Below are 24,714 nucleotides of genomic sequence, written 5' to 3' on the forward strand. Positions count from 1 at the left end.
GAAAGATGAGTGAACCATTTCTTCACCTCATTATAACATATTTGGTCTGGCAGATTACGTGACACCCAGAATGCATTGTATAATGCCAACAAGCATACATAACTGGCAAATAGCTTAGCTCATTATAATCAGTACAACCTTCAAAAAAGTATTTTACACACATCATAGGTGTCCATTACAATACATGCAATATTCGGAATGCATTATTTGTGACCAGTAATTGAAAACGTGAATAAAAGTGTAAATACATGATGCTCCATACATACATACTGTATGCGCCTACAGTAGAAATGACAACACAATATACAGAAAATAAGGAGCTTACTTTGATAGGAACACACACATGTCCAAAGTTATTATGTGTAAGGAAAACAACAAGGAAGGCAAAGCGAGCGCCAATAACAAAATGTTCCAATTCTAGCAAGACTGCGCAAATATATGCATACTTGATATGCACAATCAAGAGAGAAGTTCATCCGGGTCAGTAAAGCCCAAACATAAATTGTCCGCAATGCTGAAATGGACTACTTCTATGTGAATTAATGAGGAGGCGGAACACACCTCAATTCAAACTGTTGTTAGTAAATCCATTGATAACTTGAAACATAGCCTATAGATAATTAGCAGGCAGCGCATGTTAACTGTCCTTGTAACGCTTGTCATCTGGGGAAGGAGGTGAGGACCAAGGTGCAGCGTGGTAAGTTTTCATATTTTACATATTTTAATGAACACTGAAAACAAACAAATAAACAACCAACGAACAGTCCTGTAAGGTGCAAACCAACACTAAACAGAAAATAACCACCCACAAAAGACAATGGAAAACAGGCTACCTAAATATAGTTCTCAATCAGGGACAACGATTGACAGCTGCCTGTGATTGAGAACCATACCAGGCCAAAAACAGAAATAGAAAATCATAGACAAACTAACATAGACAACCCACCCAACTCACGCCCTGACCATACTAAAACAAAAGTCAAAACAAAGGAACTAAGGTCAGAACGTGACAGTCCTGTTGCGTAATAATCACATTTTGGAACAGTGAGTGCGTTCTGACATCACGTGCATAAAACAACTCACACTGGGGGCGACCGTTAGAGATATTTGGAGCTGACGTGTGAAAAGGTTAACAAGGCACACCTGTTAATTGAAATACATTCCAGGTGACTACCTCATGAAGCTGGTTGAGAGAATGCCAAGAGTGTGCAAAGCTGTCAAAGGGTGGCTACTTTGAAGAATCTCAAATATAAAATACATTTGGATTTGTTTCACACTTTTTTGGTTACTACATGATTCCATATGTGTTATTTCATAGTTTTGATGTCTCCACTATTATTCTACATTGTAGAAAATAGTAAAAATGAAGAAAAACCCTGGAATGAGTAGATGTGTCCAAACCTTTGACTGGTACTATATGTGCAATGATATCAGATTTATAGTCAGATAAAAAGGTTACATATGAAACACTCTGAGTACTGGCTTTGAGCGATAGCAATAACCTTGCATGTAGCGAAACAATGATTTATGCACCTTGGCTTGGGCAGAGCACAGTAATGTAAATGGGTATGGTGACTGGGCGGCTGCTACCTGACTGTAAGATTGATGGAGGAGACTCAGAGAAAAGACTCTCGGAACTAAATTGCTTCATCTGTTTACTATTCCATCTGGAGTTTATGAAAAAGACAGACAAACAGAGGCTGATATATTGCCCTCGTGTCACGGTATGGCAGGAGCATTCACACACAGATTCATCTCTCACTTTAGAAGCCAAATGATACGTCTAATTTGCTGCGAGCACAGTTATTTTTAACTTCTCCAGCTGTCAGATAATGGAGCTTGACTGTCAGCGCTGGTGTGTATGTTAAAAGGTTGCAAACTCTTTTCAATTTACCGTTCCCTTTGAGCGAATTACAATACGCACATTCCATTAGTTTGGCTGATTGACGTTCCTTTTCCCTTATCAAAACCAAAGGGAGATTAAAAAGAGAGTTGACTAGATGGAAATGGAGACTTCCAAACAGCTATCTGAATTTAGCTTTGACATGCCTTGCCAATAATTACAATGCCTTGAATATTTCTCAGAAATCACTTGGAAGAACAGGCTGTTTCTTTGCTTATTAATTGGATAGAATAATGTATTTTCCAGACTAGTTCTGAATAATCAAGCATTCTAATGCTACGAAGGCCTTGGGTCCTTACTATTCAATGCCTTGTGCTGTTCACAGGTTTTAATGGTAGGTCCTCTACAGTTGACCTTCTTGACCAATGTGAAGACCTGACAGATTTAAACACGCATAGAAATTACAAATCTTGATTGTAATAGCTAATAGGGCTGACCCTAATTTGTCGACTGGTCGATTGTTTGCTCGATTGGCTGCTTTTTGTTTTAGCCAATATATATAAAAAATGTTATGGCATATGAGACACCTGTCTGATTCGCGCCCATCTTACTGAACTGATCCATTGCAGAGGCTGAGACTAATCTATTGCGGAGGCTGTGTAGATGGCACAGTCCAAGAAGAAGGGGAGTGTGGCTAAAATACACAATGCAAGTTTCTCTCCTGCCAATTTGTGCACATTCATTGCTCATAACTTAATTGTGTGAATTGTTTGCCTTGATCGTTAGTGTCTATCAATTCCCCATTACATATATCACCAGTAGTAGCTTACATTTACCGTCAATTCCTATCATTTCTAAACTACAATGTTTGTTTGTGGTAATTTATGTTAAAGTATTCAATATATTATTATTCCAAACGTTTACCCTTCTCATTGTCAAAGGGTACACTGTGTTTGCAGAGCACTCAACTATGCTACACTTGCGAGAAACAAGTCTTGGTTTATTTCATTCCATTTACGAGTTTTGTCAATTTAGTCACTGTCTTTAGTTTGGGGCGTTACTGTCAATGTTGAGTAAGGACGCACACCTGATTACGCATAGAAGTAGGCCTATAGGCTACCTGGCATGCGCGCAAATATAGGCATATAAAGAAGACCATTTCTCCCTTTCGATAACCACTCAGCATGAAAGGGGAAAATGTCATGCTCTGATCCAGTGGAAACGTCATAAAATATGTCTACCTGATGAGCACTAATCCCTTGCGCAAAATAGCCTACAGCTGTGTATGTCCCAGCTCACTGGTGTGGGAAACTGAGGGCCCAGAATATTTCATACAATGTTGCAAGTTAGCTAGTGCTAGCTTTAGGCTGGACCTAAATTGATAGTTAATAATGTTTCAAGTTCGTTGCAGACAGGCCATGCATAGCCAATGTGATTTATAGAATATTTATTTCCATCAGGATATTTTCTATCTGCAGGCTGCAATGTTTTTATTTGTTGGCTTTATGTAGGCAATTTTTACATAGTTGGAAATATAATTAACTTTTTAGATTTGTATCATTTTCATTTAGAGTTGGATAAAAAATGTATTAACCACGTGACAATGATTTTGATATACGAAGACGTTATTATAAGTTAAATTGTTCCACGAAAATGTGCATATGAAAACTATAACTGGCACACAGATGGGTAGACATTTTAAGATACATTGGCATTTCACATGACAAAGGTTGCTGTCTCCTCCTGTAGCCTATTACCGGCAACTTCAGGAGAATCTGGGAAAGCCAGCAGGAGCAGGAGGAGAATGGTCAGGTTAAGGTTTCTCTCTTTTGGTTATCTTGATCCATGGCTCCCTCTTGAGTCATTCGTGTCATATTTCATCAAACAGCATCAGACAAGCATATAGTTGATTTTATTAAAACACAGGGGGGGTGTCTATATATGGAAAAATACACTTTTAAACATTTTGACCAATCGATTGGTCGAAAGAACAGACGACTTTCGGTCTACCAAGATTTTTTTTAGTTGGGAACAGCCCTAATAGATATGTTAGGCAAAGACAACAGGACAACACAAATATGTCCCTTATGGCCCTGCAAGTATTTTAAAAAGCAACAGAGGCTATAAAACGTTGACTCTTTCAAAAGGTCAGTTATATAACATCCAGTCAAACTGTCATTAATCACTCCATCCAATGGCATTGTGAAGTTGTGGCAGCTAGGGCCAGGGGTCTAATTGATGTAATCTAGATGAGCACTAATGGATCCTGTAGCCTCAGCTCATCAGATAACAGTGTAAATCACAGGCCTCTGAGTGGGTGTGGAGGTAAGGCTACATTCACAGGCAGTGCCCAACTGACAGCTACATTTACATGGCCCGGAATTGATTAGGTTGTGGTAAGACATTGGCTTATTATGTCCTTACAACCATAACAAGATAACATAACAAGGAGGGTGGGGGGGATCTAGCCTACTCGCAACACAGTACATCAAACCGCTAAACACGGAGCTCCCATGAGAGAATTTCCCACTGTCCTAATAACCACGTGACCTGACCTCTATTGTTTGCCCACTAAAGAGAACTGCAGCAGGTTATGTAAATGCAGCGAGCGACAGGCACATAAGGGAACTGGGTCTGATCACTAGGCCAGGCCTGGAATAGTCGCCCGCCTGCCTGGGCATCCTGGTCTCTGAAAATAAGCCTAGCATGTCGAGGCCCTGACACACCATGACAGGGATTAGGCCTAAACTGGCCATTCGGGTAAAACAAGATAAATACCAAACTCAGCCACAACACCGGGATTTCCACCCCTCAGCTAAGGTGAACATACCTGGGCTCGGGTTCACCTCTGTACAATGATGTCCTAACCTGTATGTCTAACAGCGAACTACAGGGGTTAGCAAACAGATTACTTTCAGTGGATGTTCCATCAGAGGCTAAAGCAGGCCAAGAAGGAGAATTTCTGGAGCTATAGTTCACCATGACAACACGACTAAAAAATATTGTAGCATCATATGGCAAACCTTACTCGTATCGTATACACTACATATAATGCAAGTCTCGTCTTGCTGCAGCTGGGCCAAAGTCAAGTCATATACTGTGTGTGCAGTACTTCATTGATTGGATTCAGATCCTATGACCTCACATTAAAAGCATACTTATGCCAATGATTTTGTACTTTTTAATTCTGAGAGAGAATAAGAATCATGTGTTTGTGTTCATCGATCATGTAAATGCAAGACATAAGTGTGCCAAGACGATTTCATAACAAATTATTCTTGTTAAATCATATTTGGATGTTTGCTGCAGCCAACTAGCTGGAACAGCCTTTCTGTCACACCCTGAACTGCTTCACCTGTCTTTGTGCTTGTCTCCACCCCCCTCCAGGTGTTGCCCATCTTCCCCATTATCCCCAGTGTATTTATACCTGTGTTCCCTGTTTGTCTGTTGCCAGTGTTTTTCCCCTTGCTCCTGTCTGTTTCTAGTTCCTGTTTTCTAGTTTTCCCGGTTTTTACCATTCTGCCTGCCCCGACCCTGAGACTGCCTGCCGTTCTGTACCTTTTGAAATCTGATCTTGATTACCGACCTCTGCCTGCCCTAGACCTGTCATTTTTCCTGCCCCCTGTTCTAGTAATAAACTTCTGTTACTTCGACACTGTCTGCATCTGGGTCTTCCCTAAAACGTGATAGTACGAACTGGCCATGACTGACCCAGCAGACTCGTACCAGCTCCGCAACGCCATCTCCTCCCAAGGAGCCACCATTGGATGGCACGAGGAGTTGCTTCGTGGTCTTATGGAAGGGTTCTAGACCTTAGCCAAATGCCATGACCGTGCGTTGAACACATTGCTGGTGCGATTCCGCGGGTTGTCTGTTAGGCAGCCTACCACGACGGTAACCTCCCAGTCCCTCAGTAACCCAGCTGTTAGCAGCACTGCCTCCCCATCCACCCCAGTTTCCTGGGAACCCTGCTTACCTCCCCGGATGCTTCGATGGAGAGTCGGGCACCTGACGTTTCTCGCTCAGTGTTCCCACATCATCGAGGTTTGCCCTCCTCCTTCCCCGCGAACCGCTCTAAGATAGCGTACCTCATCACGCTAATGTCAGGGAGGGCCTCTCGCCTGGGCTATGGCAGTATGGGAACAACAGTCGGCCGTACGCTTCAAATCAAATCAAATCAAATCAAATGTATTTATATAGCCCTTCGTACATCAGCTGATATCTCAAAGTGCTGTACAGAAACCCAGCCTAAAACCCCAAACAGCAAGCAATGCAGGTGTAGAAGCACGGAGGAGGAGTCTGAAGGAGTTCATGGCGGAGGTAAAAGGAGTTTTTGATGCCCCATTGTACGACTATGGGAACGAAGGAAGGAGAGAAGATTCGATTTCACTCGCCCGCCCAAGGATTCCACCTCGCCTCCGAGGCATCCCGGAAGTCCCCAACGGCTCCGTTGCCGAGAGGACCCGAGGCTACCCAAGTTCCCCAGAGAATCTCCGAAGTCTGCCGATTCACCTCTTCCCGAGCAAATGCAACTAGTCAGAGCTAATCTGTCTCCAGCCAAACGGCTATGCCTGTATAGCCAGACTACTGGTCATTTCGTCTCCACCAGTCCACTAAAAGACCAGGCTCACCGGTAGGAGCGAGTACTATGGTGGGCCATACAGAGAACTTTTCCTCTTCCCTTACTTGCACCCCTTTTCATTCCATTTTGTTGTGGGGGAACAAGCCGAAATCTCTCCGGGTACTCATCGACTCTGGGGCCGATGACAGCTTTATGGACGCTACCCTGGCGTCCGAGCTTGCCATCCCCACTCGGCCCCTCTCCATTCCCATGGATGTTAGAGTGCTGGACGGGAGCTCTATAGGCTGGGTCATCCACAATACCACCCCCATCAACCTACGTGTGTCAGGGAACCACAGCGAGACCATCCAATTCCTGCTAAGCCTGTTGAGGCTAGGGGGCAGCATTTTCACTTTTGGATGAAAGGCGTGCCCAGAGTAAATGGCCTCCTACTCTTTCCCAGATGGGAATATATGCATATTATTATTACTGTTGGATAGAAAACACTATGAAGTTTCTAAAACTCTTTGAATTATGTCTGTGAGTATAACAGAACTTATTTGGCAGACAAAAACCTGAGAAGAAATCCAAACAGGAAGTGAGAACTCAATTTAGATAACACTGCCATTGGATGTCCACCTTAGATATGGATGAGCATGCACTTCCTAGGGCTTCCACAATATGTCACCATCTTTACATTCTGGTTGTATGATTCTACTATAAAGGTGGGGCTCATAATAGCTCTTTGAGTGGGTGGTCTGGCAGAAAGCCTCGGTCTCATTACGCGCGGTCACGAGAGAGTGTCCTCACGTTCCTCTGCTTTTCTTCAGACAATGGAACCTTATGGCTGATTAATGTTTAAAACATCCTAAATATGAATTGCATACATCATTTGACTTGTTTCCACGACCTGTAACGGAACTTTTTGAGTTTTTGTCTGGAGGAATTGCTCGTGCTTTTGGAGGATTGAATGCTGGGCTGAACAAGCTAACAACAAGTGGCTAAATTATGGGCTTTTTGGAACTTTATGGAACAAATCAGTAATTTATTGTCGAACTGGGATTCCTGGAACTGCCTTCTGATGAAGATATTCAAAGGTAAGTGAATATTTATAGTGTTTTTTGTAGCTTCTGTTGACTCCAAAATGGCAGCTATTTCTTTGGGTTCTGAGCGCCGTTCTCAAATTATTCTTTTTCCGTAAAGTTTTTTTTCAAATGTGACACAGCGGTTGCATAGAGGATACATGTTTCTTTAATTCTGTGAATAACACTTGCATCTTTATCAATGTTTATTGTGAGTATTTCGGCAAAATCCCCGGATGTTTTGGAATCAAAACAGTACTGCACGTAACGCGCCAATGTAAACTGAGATTTATATATATATATATATATATATATATATATATATATGCACATTATCGAACAAAACACACAATACATGTATAACATGATGTCCTATGAGTGTCATCTGATGGAGATAATCAAAGGTTAGTGATTCATTTTATCTATATTTATGCTTTTGTGACTGTGAAATATCGCTGTGTGTGTTTTTGAATTTGGTGGTCATCTAACATAAATATATGTTGTGTTTTCGCTGTAAAACATTTTAAAAATCGGACACGATGGGTAGATTAACAAGATGTTTATCTTTCATTTGCTGTATTGGACTTGTTAATGTGTGAAAGTTAAATATTTCTAAAGAATCTTTATTTTCAGCTGAATGGGAGGGGGTGTTCCCTTTAGGGAACTCCTTCTGCCCCCCTAGCCCCAACAGGTTTCTCCTCAAGTTCCTGTGGTATTGCGACACAATCCCCTTATTGACTGGTCTGCTGGTGCCATCATGGGCTGGAGCCCGTTCTGCCACGCTCATTGCCTGAAGTCAGCGCAGCCTGCCACGGGACGTCTTCCTGGGGGCTCGGAAGTCGCCTCGGACCTTTCCTGCGGAGTACCAGGACCTCCAGGAGGTGTTCAATAAGGCCCGGCCACTTCGCTTCCACCACACCGACTCTATGACTGCGGGATTGACTTCTGCCCTGGGGACAACTGTACTCTCTGTCGGGTGAGGAGACCAAGGCTATGGAGACCTACATTGAGGACTCCCTAGCTGCAGCGTTCATCCATCTTTCTGCCTTCCCCACCGGGGCAGGGTTTTGTCCTTCTTCTCCACAAAGAAGACCTCTGCGCCGGCGGGGGAGGCCTGTGCATCGACTACCGGGGCCTCAACGACATCATGGTGAAGACCCGCTACCAATTACCACTCATCTCCTTGGCCTTCGAGCCGCTTCAGGGGGCCACCATGTTCTCCAAGCTAGACCTACGGAATGCCTACCACCTGGTGTGGATACGTTCTGTACCTTTTGGACTCTGATCTGGATTACCGACCTCTGCCCCCTGTTCTAGTAATACACTTTTGTTACTTCGACACTGTCTGCATCTGGGTCTTCCCTAAAACATGATACTTTCTTAGAAAATGTATGAAATAGTCTTACTTGTAAACTCAATTAAATAGCCTTAATAACTTTTTTCTCTAGCCAAGATATCACTGTACAGTATTTACTGAGACAATGGCATTGTAAAATGTCCCTATTTCAGGACCCTGTTTTTCAAAGATAATTCGTAAAAATCCAAATAACTTCACAGATCTTTATTGGGATATGTTTTGTATTGCGTCAGACAACAACATTGATGAATACGCTGATTCGGTGTGCGAGTTCATTAGAACGTGCGTTGAAGATGTTGTTCCCATAGCAACGATTAAAACATTCCCAAACCAGAAACTGTGGATTAATGGCAGCATTCGCGTGAAACTGAAAGCGCAAACCACTGCTTTTAATCAGGGCAAGGTGACCGGAAATATGACCGAATACAAACAGTGTAGCTATTCCCTCCGCAAGGCAATCAAACAAGCTAAGCGTCAGTATAGAGACAAAGTAGAATCTCAATTCAACGGCTCAGACACAAGAGGAATGTGGCAGGGTCTACAGTCAATCACGGATTACAAAAAGAAAACCAGCCCCGTCACGGACCCGGATGTCTTGCTCCCAGGCAGACTAAATAACTTTTTTGCCCGCTTTGAGGACAATACAGTGCCACTGACACGGCCTGCAACCAAAACATGCGGCCTCTCCTTCACTGCAGCCGACGTGAGTAAAACATTTAAACGTGTTAACCCTCACAAGGCTGCAGGCCCAGACGGCATCCCCAGCCGCGCCCTCAGAGCATGCGCAGACCAGCTGGCTGGTGTGTTTACGGACATATTCAATCAATCCCTATCCCAGTCTGCTGTTCCCACATGCTTCAAGAGGGCCACCTTTGTTCCTGTTCCCAAGAAAGCTAAGGTAACTGAGCTAAACGACTACCGACCCGTAGCACTCACTTCCGTCATCATGAAGGACCATATCACCTCCACCCTACCTGACACCCTAGACCCACTCCAATTTGCTTACCGCCCAAATAGGTCCACAGACGATGCAATCTCAACCACACTGCACACTGCCCTAACCCATCTGGACAAGAGTAATACCTATGTGAGAATGCTGTTCATCGACTACAGCTCGGCATTTAACACCATAGTACCCTCCAAGCTCGTCATCAAGCTCGAGACCCTGGGTCTCGACCCCGCCCTGTGCAACTGGGTACTGGACTTCCTGACGGGCCGCCCCCAGGTGGTGATGGTAGGTAACAACATCTCCACCCCGCTGATCCTCAACACTGGGGCCCCACAAGGCTGCGTTCTGAGCCCTCTCCTGTACTCCCTGTTCACCCACGACTGCGTGGACACGCACGCCTCCAACTCAATCATCAAGTTTGCGGACGACACAACAGTGGTAGGCTTGATTACCAACAACGACGAGACGGCCTACAGGGAGGAGGTGAGGGCCCTCGGAGTGTGGTGTCAGGAAAATAACCTCACGCTCAACGTCAACAAAACTAAGGAGATGATTGTGGACTTCAGGAAACAGCAGAGGGAACACCCCCCTATCCACATCGATGGAACAGTAGTGGAGAGGGTAGCAAGTTTTAAGTTCCTCGGCATACACATCATAGACAAACTGAATTTGTCCACCCACACGGACAGCATCGTGAAGAAGGCGCAGCAGCGCCTCTTCAACCTCAGCAGGCTGAAGAAATTCGGCTTGTCACCAAAAGCACTCACAAACTTCTACAGATGCACAATCAAGAGCATCCTGGCAGGCTGTATCACCGCCTGGTACGACAACTGCTCCGCCCACAACCATAAGGCTCTCCAGAGGGTAGTGAGGTCTGCACAACGCATCACCGGGGACAAACTACCTGCCCTCCAGGACACCTACACCATCCGATGTTACAGGAAGGCCATAAAGATCATCAAGGACAACAACCACCCGAGCCACTGCCTGTTCAGGTGCATCAAAGCTGGGACCGAGAGACTGAAAAACAGCTTCTATCTCAAGGCCATCAGACTGTTAAACAGCCACTTACAGGCGGTAGGCAATTAAGGTCACAGTTATGGAAACTTAGGACACTAAAGAGGCTTTTCTACTGACTCTGAAAAACACCAAAAGAAAGATGTCCATGGTCCCTGCTCATCTGCGTGAACGTGCATTAGGCATGTTGCAAGGAGGCATGAGGACTGCAGATGTGGCCAGGGCAATAAATTGCCATGTCCGTACTGTGAGATGCCTAAGACAGTGCTACAGGGAGACAGAACAGACAGCTGATCATCCTAGCAGTGGCAGACCACGTGCAACAACACATGCACAGGATCGATATATCCGAACATCACACCTGCGGGACAGGTACAGGATGGCAACAACAACTGCCTGAGTTACACCAGGATTGCACAATCCCTCCATCAGTGCTAAGACTGTCCGCAATAGGCTGAGAGAGGCTGGACTAAGAGCTTATAGGCCTGTTGTAAGGCAGGTCCTCACCAGACATCACCAGCAACAATGTCGCCTATGGGCACAAACCTACCTTCACTGGACCAGACAGGACTGGCAAAAAGTGTGCTTTTGTCTCACCAGGGGTGATGGATTTGGAGGTGGAGGGTCCATCATGGTCTGAGGCGGTTTGTCACAGCATCATCGGACTGAGCTTGTTGTCATTGCAGGCAATCTCAATGCTGTGCATTACAGGGAAGACATCATCCTCCCTCATGTGGTACCCTTCCTGCAGGCTCATCCTGACATGACCCTCCAGCATGACAATGCCACCAGCCATACTGCTCGTTCTGTGTGTGATTTCCTGCAAGACAGGAATGTCAGTGTTTTGCCATGGCCAGTGAATAGCCCGAATCTCAATGCCATTGAGCACATCTGGGACCTGTTGGATCGGAGGGTGAGGGCTAGGGCCATTCCCCCCCAGAAATGTCTGGGAACTTGCAGGTGTCTTGGTGGAAGAGTGGGGTAACATCTCACAGCAAGAACTGGCATATCTGGTTCAGTCCAAGAGGAGGAAATGCACTGCAGTACTTAATGCAGCTGGTGGCCACACCAGATACTGAATGTTACTTTTGATTTTGTAGCTTCTGTTGACTCCAAAATGGCAGCTATTTCTTTGGGTTCTGAGCGCCGTTCTCAAATTATTCTTTTTCCGTAAAGTTTTTTTTCAAATGTGACACAGCGGTTGCATAGAGGATACATGTTTCTTTAATTCTGTGAATAACACTTGCATCTTTACCAATGTTTATTGTGAGTATTTCGGCAAAATCCCCGGATGTTTTGGAATCAAAACAGTACTGCACGTAACGCGCCAATGTAAACTGAGATTTATATATATATATATATATATATATATATATATATGCACATTATCGAACAAAACACACAATACATGTATAACATGATGTCCTATGAGTGTCATCTGATGGAGATAATCAAAGGTTAGTGATTCATTTTATCTATATTTATGCTTTTGTGACTGTGAAATATCGCTGTGTGTGTTTTTGAATTTGGTGGTCATCTAACATAAATATATGTTGTGTTTTCGCTGTAAAACATTTAAAAAATCGGACACGATGGGTAGATTAACAAGATGTTTATCTTTCATTTGCTGTATTGGACTTGTTAATGTGTGAAAGTTAAATATTTCTAAAGAATCTTTATTTTCAGCTGAATGGGAGGGGGTGTTCCCTTTAGGGAACTCCTTCTGCCCCCCTAGCCCCAACAGGTTTCTCCTCAAGTTCCTGTGGTATTGCGACACAATCCCCTTATTGACTGGTCTGCTGGTGCCATCAGAACAGACAGCTGATCATCCTAGCAGTGGCAGACCACGTGCAACAACACATGCACAGGATCGATATATCCGAACATCACACCTGCGGGACAGGTACAGGATGGCAACAACAACTGCCTGAGTTACACCAGGATTGCACAATCCCTCCATCAGTGCTAAGACTGTCCGCAATAGGCTGAGAGAGGCTGGACTAAGAGCTTATAGGCCTGTTGTAAGGCAGGTCCTCACCAGACATCACCAGCAACAATGTCGCCTATGGGCACAAACCTACCTTCACTGGACCAGACAGGACTGGCAAAAAGTGTGCTTTTGTCTCACCAGGGGTGATGGATTTGGAGGTGGAGGGTCCATCATGGTCTGAGGCGGTTTGTCACAGCATCATCGGACTGAGCTTGTTGTCATTGCAGGCAATCTCAATGCTGTGCATTACAGGGAAGACATCATCCTCCCTCATGTGGTACCCTTCCTGCAGGCTCATCCTGACATGACCCTCCAGCATGACAATGCCACCAGCCATACTGCTCGTTCTGTGTGTGATTTCCTGCAAGACAGGAATGTCAGTGTTTTGCCATGGCCAGTGAATAGCCCGAATCTCAATGCCATTGAGCACATCTGGGACCTGTTGGATCGGAGGGTGAGGGCTAGGGCCATTCCCCCCCAGAAATGTCTGGGAACTTGCAGGTGTCTTGGTGGAAGAGTGGGGTAACATCTCACAGCAAGAACTGGCATATCTGGTTCAGTCCAAGAGGAGGAAATGCACTGCAGTACTTAATGCAGCTGGTGGCCACACCAGATACTGAATGTTACTTTTGATTTTGTAGCTTCTGTTGACTCCAAAATGGCAGCTATTTCTTTGGGTTCTGAGCGCCGTTCTCAAATTATTCTTTTTCCGTAAAGTTTTTTTTCAAATGTGACACAGCGGTTGCATAGAGGATACATGTTTCTTTAATTCTGTGAATAACACTTGCATCTTTACCAATGTTTATTGTGAGTATTTCGGCAAAATCCCCGGATGTTTTGGAATCAAAACAGTACTGCACGTAACGCGCCAATGTAAACTGAGATTTATATATATATATATATATATATATATATATATATGCACATTATCGAACAAAACACACAATACATGTATAACATGATGTCCTATGAGTGTCATCTGATGGAGATAATCAAAGGTTAGTGATTCATTTTATCTATATTTATGCTTTTGTGACTGTGAAATATCGCTGTGTGTGTTTTTGAATTTGGTGGTCATCTAACATAAATATATGTTGTGTTTTCGCTGTAAAACATTTTAAAAATCGGACACGATGGGTAGATTAACAAGATGTTTATCTTTCATTTGCTGTATTGGACTTGTTAATGTGTGAAAGTTAAATATTTCTAAAGAATCTTTATTTTCAGCTGAATGGGAGGGGGTGTTCCCTTTAGGGAACTCCTTCTGCCCCCCTAGCCCCAACAGGTTTCTCCTCAAGTTCCTGTGGTATTGCGACACAATCCCCTTATTGACTGGTCTGCTGGTGCCATCATGGGCTGGAGCCCGTTCTGCCACGCTCATTGCCTGAAGTCAGCGCAGCCTGCCACGGGACGTCTTCCTGGGGGCTCGGAAGTCGCCTCGGACCTTTCCTGCGGAGTACCAGGACCTCCAGGAGGTGTTCAATAAGGCCCGGCCACTTCGCTTCCACCACACCGACTCTATGACTGCGGGATTGACTTCTGCCCTGGGGACAACTGTACTCTCTGTCGGGTGAGGAGACCAAGGCTATGGAGACCTACATTGAGGACTCCCTAGCTGCAGCGTTCATCCATCTTTCTGCCTTCCCCACCGGGGCAGGGTTTTGTCCTTCTTCTCCACAAAGAAGACCTCTGCGCCGGCGGGGGAGGCCTGTGCATCGACTACCGGGGCCTCAACGACATCATGGTGAAGACCCGCTACCAATTACCACTCATCTCCTTGGCCTTCGAGCCGCTTCAGGGGGCCACCATGTTCTCCAAGCTAGACCTACGGAATGCCTACCACCTGGTGTGGATACGTTCTGTACCTTTTGGACTCTGATCTGGATTACCGACCTCTGCCCCCTGTTCTAGTAATACACTTTTGTTACTTCGACACTGTCTGCATCTGGGTCTTCCCTAAAACATGATACTTTCTTAGAAAATGTATGAAATAGTCTTACTTGTAAACTCAATTAAATAGCCTTAATAACTTTTTTCTCTAGCCAAGATATCACTGTACAGTATTTACTGAGACAATGGCATTGTAAAATGTCCCTATTTCAGGACCCTGTTTTTCAAAGATAATTCGTAAAAATCCAAATAACTTCACAGATCTTTATTGGGATATGTTTTGTATTGCGTCAGACAACAACATTGATGAATACGCTGATTCGGTGTGCGAGTTCATTAGAACGTGCGTTGAAGATGTCGTTCCCATAGCAACGATTAAAACATTCCCAAACCAGAAACTGTGGATTAATGGCAGCATTCGCGTGAAACTGAAAGCGCAAACCACTGCTTTTAATCAGGGCAAGGTGACCGGAAATATGACCGAATACAAACAGTGTAGCTATTCCCTCCGCAAGGCAATCAAACAAGCTAAGCGTCAGTATAGAGACAAAGTAGAATCTCAATTCAACGGCTCAGACACAAGAGGAATGTGGCAGGGTCTACAGTCAATCACGGATTACAAAAAGAAAACCAGCCCCGTCACGGACCCGGATGTCTTGCTCCCAGGCAGACTAAATAACTTTTTTGCCCGCTTTGAGGACAATACAGTGCCACTGACACGGCCTGCAACCAAAACATGCGGCCTCTCCTTCACTGCAGCCGACGTGAGTAAAACATTTAAACGTGTTAACCCTCACAAGGCTGCAGGCCCAGACGGCATCCCCAGCCGCGCCCTCAGAGCATGCGCAGACCAGCTGGCTGGTGTGTTTACGGACATATTCAATCAATCCCTATCCCAGTCTGCTGTTCCCACATGCTTCAAGAGGGCCACCTTTGTTCCTGTTCCCAAGAAAGCTAAGGTAACTGAGCTAAACGACTACCGACCCGTAGCACTCACTTCCGTCATCATGAAGGACCATATCACCTCCACCCTACCTGACACCCTAGACCCACTCCAATTTGCTTACCGCCCAAATAGGTCCACAGACGATGCAATCTCAACCACACTGCACACTGCCCTAACCCATCTGGACAAGAGTAATACCTATGTGAGAATGCTGTTCATCGACTACAGCTCGGCATTTAACACCATAGTACCCTCCAAGCTCGTCATCAAGCTCGAGACCCTGGGTCTCGACCCCGCCCTGTGCAACTGGGTACTGGACTTCCTGACGGGCCGCCCCCAGGTGGTGATGGTAGGTAACAACATCTCCACCCCGCTGATCCTCAACACTGGGGCCCCACAAGGCTGCGTTCTGAGCCCTCTCCTGTACTCCCTGTTCACCCACGACTGCGTGGACACGCACGCCTCCAACTCAATCATCAAGTTTGCGGACGACACAACAGTGGTAGGCTTGATTACCAACAACGACGAGACGGCCTACAGGGAGGAGGTGAGGGCCCTCGGAGTGTGGTGTCAGGAAAATAACCTCACGCTCAACGTCAACAAAACTAAGGAGATGATTGTGGACTTCAGGAAACAGCAGAGGGAACACCCCCCTATCCACATCGATGGAACAGTAGTGGAGAGGGTAGCAAGTTTTAAGTTCCTCGGCATACACATCATAGACAAACTGAATTTGTCCACCCACACGGACAGCATCGTGAAGAAGGCGCAGCAGCGCCTCTTCAACCTCAGCAGGCTGAAGAAATTCGGCTTGTCACCAAAAGCACTCACAAACTTCTACAGATGCACAATCAAGAGCATCCTGGCAGGCTGTATCACCGCCTGGTACGACAACTGCTCCGCCCACAACCATAAGGCTCTCCAGAGGGTAGTGAGGTCTGCACAACGCATCACCGGGGACAAACTACCTGCCCTCCAGGACACCTACACCATCCGATGTTACAGGAAGGCCATAAAGATCATCAAGGACAACAACCACCCGAGCCACTGCCTGTTCAGGTGCATCAAAGCTGGGACCGAGAGACTGAAAAACAGCTTCTATCTCAAGGCCATCAGACTGTTAAACAGCCACTTACAGGCGGTAGGCAATTAAGGTCACAGTTATGGAAACTTAGGACACTAAAGAGGCTTTTCTACTGACTCTGAAAAACACCAAAAGAAAGATGTCCATGGTCCCTGCTCATCTGCGTGAACGTGCATTAGGCATGTTGCAAGGAGGCATGAGGACTGCAGATGTGGCCAGGGCAATAAATTGCCATGTCCGTACTGTGAGATGCCTAAGACAGTGCTACAGGGAGACAGAACAGACAGCTGATCATCCTAGCAGTGGCAGACCACGTGCAACAACACATGCACAGGATCGATATATCCGAACATCACACCTGCGGGACAGGTACAGGATGGCAACAACAACTGCCTGAGTTACACCAGGATTGCACAATCCCTCCATCAGTGCTAAGACTGTCCGCAATAGGCTGAGAGAGGCTGGACTAAGAGCTTATAGGCCTGTTGTAAGGCAGGTCCTCACCAGACATCACCAGCAACAATGTCGCCTATGGGCACAAACCTACCTTCACTGGACCAGACAGGACTGGCAAAAAGTGTGCTTTTGTCTCACCAGGGGTGATGGTCGGATTCGCATTTATCGTCGAAGGAATGTGCGTTACACCGAGGCCTGTACTCTGGAGCGGGATCGATTTGGAGGTGGAGGGTCCATCATGGTCTGAGGCGGTTTGTCACAGCATCATCGGACTGAGCTTGTTGTCATTGCAGGCAATCTCAACGCTGTGCATTACAGGGAAGACATCATCCTCCCTCATGTGGTACCCTTCCTGCAGGCTCATCCTGACATGACCCTCCAGCATGACAATGCCACCAGCCATACTGCTCGTTCTGTGTGTGATTTCCTGCAAGACAGGAATGTCAGTGTTTTGCCATGGCCAGTGAATAGCCCGAATCTCAATGCCATTGAGCACATCTGGGACCTGTTGGATCGGAGGGTGAGGGCTAGGGCCATTCCCCCCCAGAAATGTCTGGGAACTTGCAGGTGTCTTGGTGGAAGAGTGGGGTAACATCTCACAGCAAGAACTGGCATATCTGGTTCAGTCCAAGAGGAGGAAATGCACTGCAGTACTTAATGCAGCTGGTGGCCACACCAGATACTGAATGTTACTTTTGATTTTGTAGCTTCTGTTGACTCCAAAATGGCAGCTATTTCTTTGGGTTCTGAGCGCCGTTCTCAAATTATTCTTTTTCCGTAAAGTTTTTTTTCAAATGTGACACAGCGGTTGCATAGAGGATACATGTTTCTTTAATTCTGTGAATAACACTTGCATCTTTACCAATGTTTATTGTGAGTATTTCGGCAAAATCCCCGGATGTTTTGGAATCAAAACAGTACTGCACGTAACGCGCCAATGTAAACTGAGATTTATATATATATATATATATATATATATATATGCACATTATCGAACAAAACACACAATACATGTATAACATGATGTCCTATGAGTGTCATCTGATGGAGATAATCAAAGGTTAGTGATTCATTTTATCTATATTTATGCTTTTGTGACTGTGAAATATCGCTGTGTGTGTTTTTGAATTTGGTGGTCATCTAACATAAATATATGTTGTGTTTTCGCTGTAAAACATTTAAAAAATCGGACACGATGGGTAGATTAACAAGATGTTTATCTTTCATTTGCTGTATTGGACTTGTTAATGTGTGAAAGTTAAATATTTCTAAAGAATCTTTATTTTCAGCTGAATGGGAGGGGGTGTTCCCTTTAGGGAACTCCTTCTGCCCCCCTAGCCCCAACAGGTTTCTCCTCAAGTTCCTGTGGTATTGCGACACAATCCCCTTATTGACTGGTCTGCTGGTGCCATCAGAACAGACAGCTGATCATCCTAGCAGTGGCAGACCACGTGCAACAACACATGCACAGGATCGATATATCCGAACATCACACCTGCGGGACAGGTACAGGATGGCAACAACAACTGCCTGAGTTACACCAGGATTGCACAATCCCTCCATCAGTGCTAAGACTGTCCGCAATAGGCTGAGAGAGGCTGGACTAAGAGCTTATAGGCCTGTTGTAAGGCAGGTCCTCACCAGACATCACCAGCAACAATGTCGCCTATGGGCACAAACCTACCTTCACTGGACCAGACAGGACTGGCAAAAAGTGTGCTTTTGTCTCACCAGGGGTGATGGATTTGGAGGTGGAGGGTCCATCATGGTCTGAGGCGGTTTGTCACAGCATCATCGGACTGAGCTTGTTGTCATTGCAGGCAATCTCAATGCTGTGCATTACAGGGAAGACATCATCCTCCCTCATGTGGTACCCTTCCTGCAGGCTCATCCTGACATGACCCTCCAGCATGACAATGCCACCAGCCATACTGCTCGTTCTGTGTGTGATTTCCTGCAAGACAGGAATGTCAGTGTTTTGCCATGGCCAGTGAATAGCCCGAATCTCAATGCCATTGAGCACATCTGGGACCTGTTGGATCGGAGGGTGAGGGCTAGGGCCATTCCCCCCCAGAAATGTCTGGGAACTTGCAGGTGTCTTGGTGGAAGAGTGGGGTAACATCTCACAGCAAGAACTGGCATATCTGGTTCAGTCCAAGAGGAGGAAATGCACTGCAGTACTTAATGCAGCTGGTGGCCACACCAGATACTGAATGTTACTTTTGATTTTGTAGCTTCTGTTGACTCCAAAATGGCAGCTATTTCTTTGGGTTCTGAGCGCCGTTCTCAAATTATTCTTTTTCCGTAAAGTTTTTTTTCAAATGTGACACAGCGGTTGCATAGAGGATACATGTTTCTTTAATTCTGTGAATAACACTTGCATCTTTACCAATGTTTATTGTGAGTATTTCGGCAAAATCCCCGGATGTTTTGGAATCAAAACAGTACTGCACGTAACGCGCCAATGTAAACTGAGATTTATATATATATATATATATATATATATATATATATGCACATTATCGAACAAAACACACAATACATGTATAACATGATGTCCTATGAGTGTCATCTGATGGAGATAATCAAAGGTTAGTGATTCATTTTATCTATATTTATGCTTTTGTGACTGTGAAATATCGCTGTGTGTGTTTTTGAATTTGGTGGTCATCTAACATAAATATATGTTGTGTTTTCGCTGTAAAACATTTAAAAAATCGGACACGATGGGTAGATTAACAAGATGTTTATCTTTCATTTGCTGTATTGGACTTGTTAATGTGTGAAAGTTAAATATTTCTAAAGAATCTTTATTTTCAGCTGAATGGGAGGGGGTGTTCCCTTTAGGGAACTCCTTCTGCCCCCCTAGCCCCAACAGGTTTCTCCTCAAGTTCCTGTGGTATTGCGACACAATCCCCTTATTGACTGGTCTGCTGGTGCCATCATGGGCTGGAGCCCGTTCTGCCACGCTCATTGCCTGAAGTCAGCGCAGCCTGCCACGGGACGTCTTCCTGGGGGCTCGGAAGTCGCCTCGGACCTTTCCTGCGGAGTACCAGGACCTCCAGGAGGTGTTCAATAAGGCCCGGCCACTTCGCTTCCACCACACCGACTCTATGACTGCGGGATTGACTTCTGCCCTGGGGACAACTGTACTCTCTGTCGGGTGAGGAGACCAAGGCTATGGAGACCTACATTGAGGACTCCCTAGCTGCAGCGTTCATCCATCTTTCTGCCTTCCCCACCGGGGCAGGGTTTTGTCCTTCTTCTCCACAAAGAAGACCTCTGCGCCGGCGGGGGAGGCCTGTGCATCGACTACCGGGGCCTCAACGACATCATGGTGAAGACCCGCTACCAATTACCACTCATCTCCTTGGCCTTCGAGCCGCTTCAGGGGGCCACCATGTTCTCCAAGCTAGACCTACGGAATGCCTACCACCTGGTGTGGATACGTTCTGTACCTTTTGGACTCTGATCTGGATTACCGACCTCTGCCCCCTGTTCTAGTAATACACTTTTGTTACTTCGACACTGTCTGCATCTGGGTCTTCCCTAAAACATGATACTTTCTTAGAAAATGTATGAAATAGTCTTACTTGTAAACTCAATTAAATAGCCTTAATAACTTTTTTCTCTAGCCAAGATATCACTGTACAGTATTTACTGAGACAATGGCATTGTAAAATGTCCCTATTTCAGGACCCTGTTTTTCAAAGATAATTCGTAAAAATCCAAATAACTTCACAGATCTTTATTGGGATATGTTTTGTATTGCGTCAGACAACAACATTGATGAATACGCTGATTCGGTGTGCGAGTTCATTAGAACGTGCGTTGAAGATGTCGTTCCCATAGCAACGATTAAAACATTCCCAAACCAGAAACTGTGGATTAATGGCAGCATTCGCGTGAAACTGAAAGCGCAAACCACTGCTTTTAATCAGGGCAAGGTGACCGGAAATATGACCGAATACAAACAGTGTAGCTATTCCCTCCGCAAGGCAATCAAACAAGCTAAGCGTCAGTATAGAGACAAAGTAGAATCTCAATTCAACGGCTCAGACACAAGAGGAATGTGGCAGGGTCTACAGTCAATCACGGATTACAAAAAGAAAACCAGCCCCGTCACGGACCCGGATGTCTTGCTCCCAGGCAGACTAAATAACTTTTTTGCCCGCTTTGAGGACAATACAGTGCCACTGACACGGCCTGCAACCAAAACATGCGGCCTCTCCTTCACTGCAGCCGACGTGAGTAAAACATTTAAACGTGTTAACCCTCACAAGGCTGCAGGCCCAGACGGCATCCCCAGCCGCGCCCTCAGAGCATGCGCAGACCAGCTGGCTGGTGTGTTTACGGACATATTCAATCAATCCCTATCCCAGTCTGCTGTTCCCACATGCTTCAAGAGGGCCACCTTTGTTCCTGTTCCCAAGAAAGCTAAGGTAACTGAGCTAAACGACTACCGACCCGTAGCACTCACTTCCGTCATCATGAAGGACCATATCACCTCCACCCTACCTGACACCCTAGACCCACTCCAATTTGCTTACCGCCCAAATAGGTCCACAGACGATGCAATCTCAACCACACTGCACACTGCCCTAACCCATCTGGACAAGAGTAATACCTATGTGAGAATGCTGTTCATCGACTACAGCTCGGCATTTAACACCATAGTACCCTCCAAGCTCGTCATCAAGCTCGAGACCCTGGGTCTCGACCCCGCCCTGTGCAACTGGGTACTGGACTTCCTGACGGGCCGCCCCCAGGTGGTGATGGTAGGTAACAACATCTCCACCCCGCTGATCCTCAACACTGGGGCCCCACAAGGCTGCGTTCTGAGCCCTCTCCTGTACTCCCTGTTCACCCACGACTGCGTGGACACGCACGCCTCCAACTCAATCATCAAGTTTGCGGACGACACAACAGTGGTAGGCTTGATTACCAACAACGACGAGACGGCCTACAGGGAGGAGGTGAGGGCCCTCGGAGTGTGGTGTCAGGAAAATAACCTCACGCTCAACGTCAACAAAACTAAGGAGATGATTGTGGACTTCAGGAAACAGCAGAGGGAACACCCCCCTATCCACATCGATGGAACAGTAGTGGAGAGGGTAGCAAGTTTTAAGTTCCTCGGCATACACATCATAGACAAACTGAATTTGTCCACCCACACGGACAGCATCGTGAAGAAGGCGCAGCAGCGCCTCTTCAACCTCAGCAGGCTGAAGAAATTCGGCTTGTCACCAAAAGCACTCACAAACTTCTACAGATGCACAATCAAGAGCATCCTGGCAGGCTGTATCACCGCCTGGTACGACAACTGCTCCGCCCACAACCATAAGGCTCTCCAGAGGGTAGTGAGGTCTGCACAACGCATCACCGGGGACAAACTACCTGCCCTCCAGGACACCTACACCATCCGATGTTACAGGAAGGCCATAAAGATCATCAAGGACAACAACCACCCGAGCCACTGCCTGTTCAGGTGCATCAAAGCTGGGACCGAGAGACTGAAAAACAGCTTCTATCTCAAGGCCATCAGACTGTTAAACAGCCACTTACAGGCGGTAGGCAATTAAGGTCACAGTTATGGAAACTTAGGACACTAAAGAGGCTTTTCTACTGACTCTGAAAAACACCAAAAGAAAGATGTCCATGGTCCCTGCTCATCTGCGTGAACGTGCATTAGGCATGTTGCAAGGAGGCATGAGGACTGCAGATGTGGCCAGGGCAATAAATTGCCATGTCCGTACTGTGAGATGCCTAAGACAGTGCTACAGGGAGACAGAACAGACAGCTGATCATCCTAGCAGTGGCAGACCACGTGCAACAACACATGCACAGGATCGATATATCCGAACATCACACCTGCGGGACAGGTACAGGATGGCAACAACAACTGCCTGAGTTACACCAGGATTGCACAATCCCTCCATCAGTGCTAAGACTGTCCGCAATAGGCTGAGAGAGGCTGGACTAAGAGCTTATAGGCCTGTTGTAAGGCAGGTCCTCACCAGACATCACCAGCAACAATGTCGCCTATGGGCACAAACCTACCTTCACTGGACCAGACAGGACTGGCAAAAAGTGTGCTTTTGTCTCACCAGGGGTGATGGTCGGATTCGCATTTATCGTCGAAGGAATGTGCGTTACACCGAGGCCTGTACTCTGGAGCGGGATCGATTTGGAGGTGGAGGGTCCATCATGGTCTGAGGCGGTTTGTCACAGCATCATCGGACTGAGCTTGTTGTCATTGCAGGCAATCTCAACGCTGTGCATTACAGGGAAGACATCATCCTCCCTCATGTGGTACCCTTCCTGCAGGCTCATCCTGACATGACCCTCCAGCATGACAATGCCACCAGCCATACTGCTCGTTCTGTGTGTGATTTCCTGCAAGACAGGAATGTCAGTGTTTTGCCATGGCCAGTGAATAGCCCGAATCTCAATGCCATTGAGCACATCTGGGACCTGTTGGATCGGAGGGTGAGGGCTAGGGCCATTCCCCCCCAGAAATGTCTGGGAACTTGCAGGTGTCTTGGTGGAAGAGTGGGGTAACATCTCACAGCAAGAACTGGCATATCTGGTTCAGTCCAAGAGGAGGAAATGCACTGCAGTACTTAATGCAGCTGGTGGCCACACCAGATACTGAATGTTACTTTTGATTTTGACCCCCCTTTGTTCTGGGACACATTATTCCAATTCTGTTAATCACATGTCTCAGTTGTTGAATCTTGTTATGTTCACACAAATATTTACACATGTTAAATTTGCTGAAAATAAATGCAGTTGACAGTGAGAGGACGTTTATTTCTCTACCTGTTTGTTAAGATTTCCACACATTACGGCACATTGCCAATTGGCCAGCTCTGTCCTGTATTGTTAATAAGCCTGCGTATTGGCAGGATCTATTTTCTCACCTCATATGGCAGCAAGTCAACATACTCAGGTGCCAACGGCTTATTACTCTTTAAGGTTTACATGAGTACGGACTAATGGTGGTGGGACCATATTTGGGATCCAATGCTCAGGGGAAACCCAGTCCATCTCTACAACCTCCCTACATGCTCCCTCAGTGAGACCAGGCTTCTGGCTTAGTGCTGCTCAACATGTAACACCAGACCCTTCATAATTCTAAGCAAACCACAAACACGAAGAGCAAGAAAGTTAATGTATCTTTCTCTCTCTCTCTCTCTGAAGAACACATCATATCATTTCCAGTCAGAGGCTGTACTGGTGGCATGACTGGCATCCCATTGTAAAATAACACATGGCTCGGGGAGTTTTCTAAAAAGCCGTGGCAATTCTTCTCCTTGCTAGTTAAATTACAGAAGAGGTCGTGGCGGGGGACTCCTGCACTGCTCCAAGTCAACGGCAACAATTCTCCTGCCGTGTTTGTCAACATGGCTGCCTTGTGTAATTGGCATAATTGTCAGGTTAGAGCCGGGAACAAACGGGGCGTCCTCTTGGCGAGCGAGGAGCAGTGTCATTAAAGGGCCGCGTTTCTGGAGGCGCTCCCGGGGACATATATACGAG

General features: G+C 46.0%; 1 protein-coding gene across 2 annotated transcripts in view; it reads right to left on the reverse strand.

The window, feature by feature from the left end:
* The window catches only part of roraa (RAR-related orphan receptor A, paralog a), a 306,708-nt gene that overhangs the window by 31,797 nt on the left and 250,197 nt on the right, over positions 1 to 24,714 (reverse strand). The gene's annotated exons all lie outside the window — the stretch shown is intronic.

This window comes from Oncorhynchus kisutch, linkage group LG22 (assembly GCF_002021735.2).
Source record: "Oncorhynchus kisutch isolate 150728-3 linkage group LG22, Okis_V2, whole genome shotgun sequence".
Taxonomy (NCBI): Eukaryota; Metazoa; Chordata; class Actinopteri; order Salmoniformes; family Salmonidae; genus Oncorhynchus; species Oncorhynchus kisutch.